The 9220-nt window shown below is 46.8% G+C and overlaps 1 non-coding gene across 1 annotated transcript; it reads left to right on the top strand.

The window, feature by feature from the left end:
• The first annotated feature begins 3360 nt into the window (after nucleotides 1-3360).
• Nucleotides 3361-3435, top strand: Trnas-cga (transfer RNA serine (anticodon CGA)). The gene has a single exon. It is a non-coding gene; the product is annotated as a tRNA-Ser (tRNA).
• Nucleotides 3436-9220: the final 5785 nt, after the last annotated feature.

Genomic DNA, 9220 nt, shown 5'->3' on the forward strand with positions numbered 1-9220 from the left:
GTCTCCATCTCTGCACCCTCCTTACCCTCTCCCAAGGTGGTTTCCGCCAGCTCCCCCTCCCTGATGATGTCCTCCTCCCCTCCATCTACCCCTCCTATCAACTTTGATCCTCCCCCCACTTCATGTGTCCTTTCTTTAGGCACCCTCCCTCCCTCCCTCCATCCCTCCCTCCCTCCCTTCCCTTCCCTTCCCTTCCCTTCCCTTCCCTTCCCTTCTCTTTCCTTTCCCCCCTTCCTCCTCCCCTCTTCCCCCGGGCTTCCCCTCCCCCTTCCTCCCTCCCCCTCTCTCTCCTCTGCCCATGGCATCTGTACTCGCCCCTCTCCCATTCCCCTTCTCCTCCTCCTCCTCCTCCACTCTTGGCTGGTCCCCGGACTCGTACACGCTCAGTGAACATTCGCGCGCCGGAGATCGTCGCCGTCAGTGTTTCGTGTGTGTGCCTTCGTTTGAGTGTAGTGTTGTTCGCCGTCACGCCACCACCGTTCACATGCCGTCGCCATCATCCATGTTATGTGCACCGTGTCACCTAGTGTTAGTGCTGTTTCTCGTCCAGCGTGAACGGCTCCATGTTTTTTCGATTTTTAGTGTCTACATTTTTTGCCCGCCGTTTTGACTGTCTTCTCTGTGTCACCTTTATGTACTACTTGTTGTCAAACTCAAGGATGAAGAGCAGCGTATTGTGCTGCTGACAGCCCGCCTTTGTACAAGGTGTTTAAAATCACAATAAAGAAAAAAAAAAGGTGAGACAGGCAGTGGGCGCAACCATTCTCGATCCGACGACAACCCAACCAACAGACAGTCAACGGACACACCGACACGATAACTTGCGTTCTACTCGACCAGCACACAACCGGGGGTTCAATGCAAAACGTAAAAGGCATGGACTCTCACAACCAAGCTGTCAACTACACACCGTACTGGACAGCTACAACACGGTGAGGAAAGGACACTGCCTGAGTTTATAAAGGTAACCGGAACGTTAACGGACACAAGACAGAAAATTCCACTGGTGCACTTCAATTGCAAATTACCAAATACGGTTAGACTCCACCGGACGGTGGCTAACCTTCGCTAACTCGAACACATACGTCGTTCTTGCGGGAATGTCCCAACAGCCAACAACAAGAACCAAACGGCACAGTGTGAACAGTCTTGACTTGTTGGTAAATTAAATCCAAACTCAACTTTCGTGTCCAGGGTCGGTGAGCCATGGACCTCGTAGCAATGGGAACAGCCCCACACACTCCGACACTGAGTAGAGACGGCCAGTGAGCCCGGCCAGACTACGGCTCGTGGAGATTTCCTCGCTGATCTACGTCAACCGACCGACTGCCACACACGAGCACGGAGACAACACCTAAATAACTGAGCAGTCGACATCACAAGCTACACACAGTTTCACGAACACTTGCACGAAAGACTAGACAATACTAATGGCGGCGACTGTGCAACAACAAGGACGAATCACGACTCGGCACACGCAGGCAACCCATAAGCGATCGCCGGCCAACTTACATCGTCCGACAAGACGACCGACTGACGAGCAGCCAAGGTGGTCTCGACTACAGTGATATGTATCGGCAACAGTTGGGCGAGCCATGGCTGTCCGGACCTCACTTCAGCCGCGCCCCGACTGAACTTCTGCCGCGTCCTGTCAAACACTGCCAGGTCCGAACTGCACTGCTAGCGCCTCCCAACTCACTGGCAGATCCAAACTAACTCAGAACACACGACAGAAGTAATAGCAGTCAGCAAAGATAATACGCCAGGGCTTATATCGATAAGCGCCGCTGCTGCCGCTCACGGGCAGGATGTGGGGCAACTGAGTGACACCAGTAATTGAAATTAACATAACGAGGTGGTAGTACAGTAAAAACAGGATGTCAAATGAGATATGGCACGAACACGAGCCACGCACGGTTCACACTATACACTACTTTCTAAGTACACCATCTCTACATCACACCTGGATTAAATATGATTAATAACAATGTGTGAATAAAGTTGTTATTATAAACGAATGTTCCACGCATTTTACCTTCCGTAGTTATTCTTCAAAAGAGACGTTTATACATTAAAGATTCGATCCTATATCAGTACTGAGGTCAAAACATTAATTTTGCAGCTTATGATCTGCTGCTATGGGAACAGTAGAATTTTGGCTCCTACTCATACACAGAATCTGGCCAGAAAAGTGAATACTGAATGAGGAATAGTATCGCTCTGGTAATAAAGACAAACGCTAGGCGACGGGTGCCCATTAGCGATATAGTATTTAAGGTATTTGGTTTGATCGTCAGCCGTAAGTTACTGAGCAAAAATTACATTTACGTAAATTAAAGGTGGGGAAAACGAAGGAACGGGTGGGGATCACTGCTGTCAGCTGTATCAGGACATTACGCGGAATCAGCAGTGACAAGAGGAAATGTGTACTGGGACAGAGATTCGAACCCAGCATCGTCTGCTTCCGAGGCAGGTGCGTTAACAACGGCACCATGCGGCACACAGCGTTATTGTGACTGCACGGACGATCTTTACACGCCTCACCGCCGATTCACCCGATTCACACTCCAATCGTACACTAGCTATCTATCCATTACATTCACTATTCGCTACTCTGAGATTCCCACAGGAGGTCGGGCGTATCTGTGCAACCGCACTGAAGAAGGTGGAACCATTGCCCAGCGAGACCAATCAAATTACTTAAATGAGTGGTGTCTGTTCCGTCACACATGTCTGAAAGAACAAACACTACGCATTCATATAAAAATTTACACAGACTCACAATAAAAATGTTAATGGATAGTATAGAAGGCGTTCAGAGTGTAGACATATTTGCGTTCTTGAATGAAATTTTCACTCTACAGCGGAGTGTGCGCTGATATGAAACTTCCTGGCAGATTAAAACTGTGTGCCGGACTGAGACTCGAACTCGTGACCTATGCCTTTCGTTGTCAAGTGCTCTACCAACTGAGCTACCCAAGTACGACTCACGTCCCGTCCTCACAGCTTTAGTTCCGCCATTACCTCCTCTGCTACCAAAGTTCATAGAAGCTCTCCTGCGAAACCTTGCAGAACTAGCACTCCTGGAAGAAAGGATATTGCGGAGACATGGCTTAGCCACAGCCTAGAGGATGTTTATAGAGTTAAATTTTCACTCTACAGCGGAGTGTGCGCTGATATGAAACTTCCTGGCAGGTTATAACGGTGTGCTGGACCGAGACGAATTCGGGACCTTTGCCTTTTGCAGGAAAATGCACTCCGCTATAGAGTGCAAATTTCGCGGGAGACCTTCTGTGAAGTTTGCAAGGTAGGAGACGAAGTACTGGCAGAAGTAAAGCTGTGAGGACGGTGCGTGAGTCGTGCTTGGGTAGCTCAGTTGGTAGAGCACTTGCCCACGAAAGGCAAAGGTCCCGAGTTCGAGTCTCGGTCCAGCAAACAGTTTTAATCTGCCAGGAAGTTTCATATTTGCGTTCTGTCAGTTGGTTAAGTTTCACACATAGTCCAGTCACATTAATGTGATTATCCATCAAAGGCCTGAATAACCATCTTTTCTAACGCCGACGTGCAGAAGGAGAATCAGTGACGTTCTGAAAGATATCAAAAGGGATGTGGAGCCATTCGGACTCCAGAACCGTAGCCAGCTGCGCTAGCTTTCTAGGCTAAGGAGTCAACAGATCCAGGAGGCCCCACAGATTTTCGATTAGTTTGATTCCAGGGGAGTACAGTCAGCTCAACCTGGTACACTTCGAACGATGCATGTGCTCTGCGAAGTGTGTCACATTGTCCTGCTGATAGACGCCATAGTGCCGAGAGGAAACAAACTGCATGTAGGGGTGGACATTGTCCTTGAGGACAGATGCGTTCTTGTGTTGATCTACCGTACCCTGCAGAATCAAGAGATCACCCAGGGAATGGCCGAAAACATTCCCCAGACCATAACACCCACTTCTCTGGCCTGGACCCTTTACGTTTAGACGTTTCACGCTGTACATGCCAACGGCCATCAGTCTAATGCAGCATAAAATGTGATTCATCTGAAAAGCCGTCTGATGCCAGTCAGTGGACATCCATTTGTGGGACTGGCATGCAATTTCCAGCCTTCGTTTCGGATGAACAGCAGTCAGCATGGGTGCATGAACCAAGCGCTTGCTGCTGAGGGCCATACGGAAAAACTTTTGCTGAACTGCCGTTGAGGAGACACTGTTGCTAGCCCCTTGGTTCATCTGTGAGGTTAGTTGCTCAACAGCGTCAAGTCTGGTCAGCAGCACACATCCTCGCAGCCGTCCTTCACCCCTGGCATCTATAGCCGAAGGTGCACTGAGTTGCCTCGGCGCCGGTTCTGGATTGCGCCATTTTACTATGAAGTATATACTTCAACCTCTTCGGCATGCGAAAATTCTATAAACTTAGCCTTTTCTGAAAGGCTTCCACCCTTGACCCGAAAGCCAATGACCATGCCCTTTTGGATGGCAGGTAAATCGCTCCGCTTTCGTGCTACGGCAACGGCTGCACTGTTTCCATCGTCCACCCTGACACACTTTACATACCCTACACTGCTAATGCTGCCCTCTGCGACACGTCAATGGCTATTGCTCGTTGACGTCGAGTGTAGGCGTGTAATAGGCACCTGAAGAAAGACATGGTACATCTAGTGAAAGCCAGCACGTAAAACTGAACGTGCCAGCTTTGGAGACAGAAACTACGAGAATTCTTCATTCCCATTCTTGTCCTGGTAGAGACAGTGCAGATAAAATTTGGCAAGTAAAAGCTCACCAACGGATCTTAAAAAAATCATTCTCCCCCACACCGTTTGTGAACCTGTAAGAGTATTGTCATATCGCTGGCTTAGTTGTGGAGTATCTTTGCGGGCAGCCGCGTCTGTGAGTCGAGCGCGGGACACGGAACTGTTATGTTGTGTTGTGGGTAGCTCAGCATGTTAGAAGTAGCGCCAATGTATTTGTGTATCCTCTCGTTGCACGTCGCACCGTTCATCGATCATGCGCGCCGTGTTCGGTCTCCAAGAATGAACTAATGTGCATCAGTAATACTATTTACCACAAGAGAGAGCAATTAAGTGCCAGTGTCTTGTAGCGAGCGTGAGAACGTGCGTTCGATTATCGCGTTCCGCATCATCAGCAATCAACCGCGCCGCGACGGTTACGCGCACGCTCGTACAACTGAGAACTGTGAATTGTAAATTTAACTTTGTGAACAGTGTTAAAATTTATTACTAGTGTCAATGAGGACTGGTACCAAATATCTGTGTATGCGTGACGAGCGTAAGAACTTTCGTGCGATCAATCGGCTTCCGCGTTATCAACAATCACCCTCGTCGTGCCGGTTACGCGTACGCTCGTCTGAGTGATATTGTGGGCTGTTAATCATCCATTAATTGGGATACGCACTTATGAATTAGAATGTAAACAGTGCAACCTGCGATTTTCTTTTATCGTCTCGGAATATAGCTGTTCATACCAGACGTAGGACAGTGTTGTGTTTTAACGCAGAGTGGCTGCCCTAAACCCGCTTGCGTATTTCGATAGATAATTTTAGGCAAGCCAGCAGCAGTGTGGAGCAGAACAGTACGCAGCGGGATTATCAGCTACGTGGTGTGGACAAGGCGCACGGTCAAGAAACGGTCGAAACGACAACCAGTTTAAGGGTCCCCACTCATATGTACCCCCGGGCGTGTTACAAACAGAATACGAAGAAAGTATACAGGACAAGAAAAACCCTCGTCAGCCACGATCTTAAGATGATTCACCGAGAATAGACGCAGATGTAGACTTCATTTCCACAATATGTTTTGTTTTGGACACTGTTTTTAGGGAATGTACCCCGTGGCAGTTTGCCGACGTATTTTCTTGGGCGTTTCGATGGGGCACTCCGCTCCACGGTCTGTATCTGAACAGAGAATAGCGCCCCGGCGCTGACAGGAATCTCTGTGGCTCTTTCTCAGTCGCTCCCCCTCCCCTCCTCCCCCCCCATCACCCCAACCCCCACGACACCACCCCTATACTCTCAGCTCTGGGGAGGGTCCATCCCAGCCGACTTCCTGTACTCTCCTATCAGTGTGCGCTCAGAAGGTAACGGCAGGGAACCCTCTTTTGCCTCGGCACAGCGTAGAATACACATCTATCGACACAGAACACTCGTAACAAGTATCTACACCTGGCGGTTCTCTGAGATTTCTGCATGTACATATACGAACATGAAGCCACCGTATGTTGTGTCGCTAAGGGTACTCTGTACCAGTACTAGTCATTTCCTCTCCTGTTCCACTAGCCGGCCGGTGTGGCCCTGCGGTTAAAGGAGCTTCAGTCTGGAACCGCGTGACCGCTCCGGTCGCAGGTTCGAATCCTGCCTCGGGCATGGATGTGTGTGATGCCCTTAGGTTAGTTAGGTTTAAGTAGTTCTAAGTTGTAGGGGACTGATGACCACAGATGTTAAGTCCCATAGTACTCACAGCCATTTTTCCTGTTCCATTGCCAAATAAAGCGGGAGGGGGGGGGGGGGGGGGGACGGCTGAGTACACCAGCTAATCTCTTTACTCGTATCTTAATCGTCCTTACGCGAAATATTATCTGGCGGCAGTAGAATCGTTCAGCAATCAGGCTTAAATTTCAGATCTCTAAAAGAACGTCTCCTTCCTTCCAACGATACCCATTTGAGTTCCCGAAGCATCTCCGCAATACTTGCGTGTTGTTCGAAGCTACGCACAGCAAATCCAGCAGCCCGCCTCTGAATTACTTCGACGTCTTCCTTTAAACCGACATGGTGCGAATCCCAAACAGCCGAACAGTACTCAACCAAGGGTCGCACGATTTTCCTTAATATCGTCTCCTTTACAGATGAAGCACACTTTCCTAAAATTCTTCCAACAAGTCGAACTCGGCCATTTTCCTTCACAACTGCATTCCTGACATGCTCATTTGATTTCATATTGCTTTACACCGGGACGCCTTGATATTTGAACGACCTTGATATTGAAACGACGTGACTGTGTCAAGCGAGACACTATCAATGCTGTACTTGCACACTTGATTTTCCTACATATCTATGTTAACTTACTTTTTTCTACATTTAGAGCTAGCTACCATTCATCACACCAACTAGAAATTTGTCTGACTCATGTGGTATCCTCCGACAGTCATGCAACAATGGCACTTTCCCATACAGCGCAGCATCATGAGCAAACAGCCGTAATATTTATCCATATAGAAAATAACAGCGGTCCTATAATACTTCCCTGTCTCACTCCTGCGACACCATTACCTCTGATGATCACTCGCCGTCGAGGAAAACATCCTGGGTTTCCTTAATTAAGAAGTCTTCGAAACACTCTTGTACCTGGAGACCTATTCCACGTGCTTATACCATCGTTAACAGTTGGCAGTGCGTTACCGTATCAAATGCCATACAGAAGTCTAGGAATATGGAATTCGCCTGTTGCCCTCCAACAATGGTTCACTGGATCTCATATGAGAAAAGGGTTAGCCGAGTTTCTCACTAATGGTGCTTTCTATAACTGTGCTGATTTGTGGACTGAAGCTGAAGTATCCATTCCTGAATGTGAATCGTGTTTTATAAATGTTTCAAGAAACCGGAAGAAAACCTGTATGAAGTAAATGAGCATAAAATGTTGAGTACACTACGTCGACTTAATTATAGGCACAATAGTAGCTAGCAGAGACATTAGTGACAACCTCAGTACAGTAATGGTCCAGGAGCCTCTTGACGCCACTTAAATGAAAAACAAAAACCCTTTTCCTTCACTTCGAATGGGAATTCGAGCACATCTAATAATAAGATCATCTTATTTGGTTAGAGAGGGAATAATAAGAGTGCTCGTATTAAGAAGGGTGTAAGACAAGGCTGTAGCCTTTCGCCCCTACTCATCAATCTGTACATCGAGGAAGCAATGATGGAAATAAAAGAAAGGTTCAGGAGTGGAATTAAAATACAAGGTGAAAGGATATCAATGATACGATTCGCTGATGACATTGCTATCCTGAGTGAAAGTGAAGAAGAATTAAATGATCTGCTGAACGGAATGAACAGTCTAATGAGTACACAGTATGGTTTGACAGTAAATCGGAAAGACGAAGGTAATGAGAAGTACTAGAAATGAGAACAGCGAGAAACTTAACATCAGGATTGATGGTCACGAAGTCAATGAAGTTAAGGAATTCATCTACCTAGGCAGTAAAATAACCAATGACGGACGGAGAAAGGAGGACATCAAAAGCAAACTCGCTATGGCAAAAAAGGCATTTCTGGCCAACAGAAGTCTACTAATATCAAATACCGGCCTTAATTTGAGGAAGAAATTTCTGAGGATGTACGTCTGGAGTACAGCATTGTATGGTAGTGAAACATGGACTGTGGGAAAACCGGAACAGAAGAGAATCGAAGCATTTGAGATGTGGTGCTATAGACGAATGTTGAAAGTTAGGTGGACTGATAAGGTAAGAAATGAGGAGGTTCTACGCAGAATCTGAGAGGAAAGGAATATGTGGAAAACACTGATAAGGAGAAGGGACAGGATGATAGGACATCTGCTAAGACATGAGGGAATGACTTCCATGATACTAGAGGGAGCTGTAGAGGGCAAAAACTGTATAGGAAGACAGAGATTGGAATACGTCAAGCAAATAATTGAGGACGTAGGTTGCAAGTGCTACTCTGAGATAAAGAGGTTAGCACAGGAAAGGAATTCGCAGCGGGCCGCATCAAACCAGTCAGTAGACTGATGACCAAAAGAAAAAAAATTGCTTAGAACCTCAAAAAATAAGACCGAAGAGGGAATACTAAAAAGAAAACGGGAGTGCAGTTATACAATTTCCTACAGTTACCATAATGTGATTCAGCTTAAAAAATAACGAAAAACATTATAATTACAAACCGTTGACGGACAGATTATGAACACAAGCAGAGGACAGCAACTTGTCATCCTCCGATACAAAATATCTCGTCATCTCTTTAATACAGGTACTCCTGCAGAGCCAGTATTTCCTGTTGTTTGAAAGTCGATGTACACTTTAGTTTTTTTTACGCTACACAAAGTTTTAGCACAAAATCGTGGAAAAATATTTCAGATCAGAGGTCCATTAGATTGACTGGATTAAGTGTAAGCGATACCGTTGTTGTCAGTCGCTGAAAAATTTCGCCATTCGTTTCAGAAAGTGTAATCAAAAGTACAATAATACTGCATTCTCTA

Source organism: Schistocerca cancellata, chromosome 9, assembly GCF_023864275.1.
Source record: "Schistocerca cancellata isolate TAMUIC-IGC-003103 chromosome 9, iqSchCanc2.1, whole genome shotgun sequence".
NCBI classification, from domain to species: Eukaryota; Metazoa; Arthropoda; class Insecta; order Orthoptera; family Acrididae; genus Schistocerca; species Schistocerca cancellata.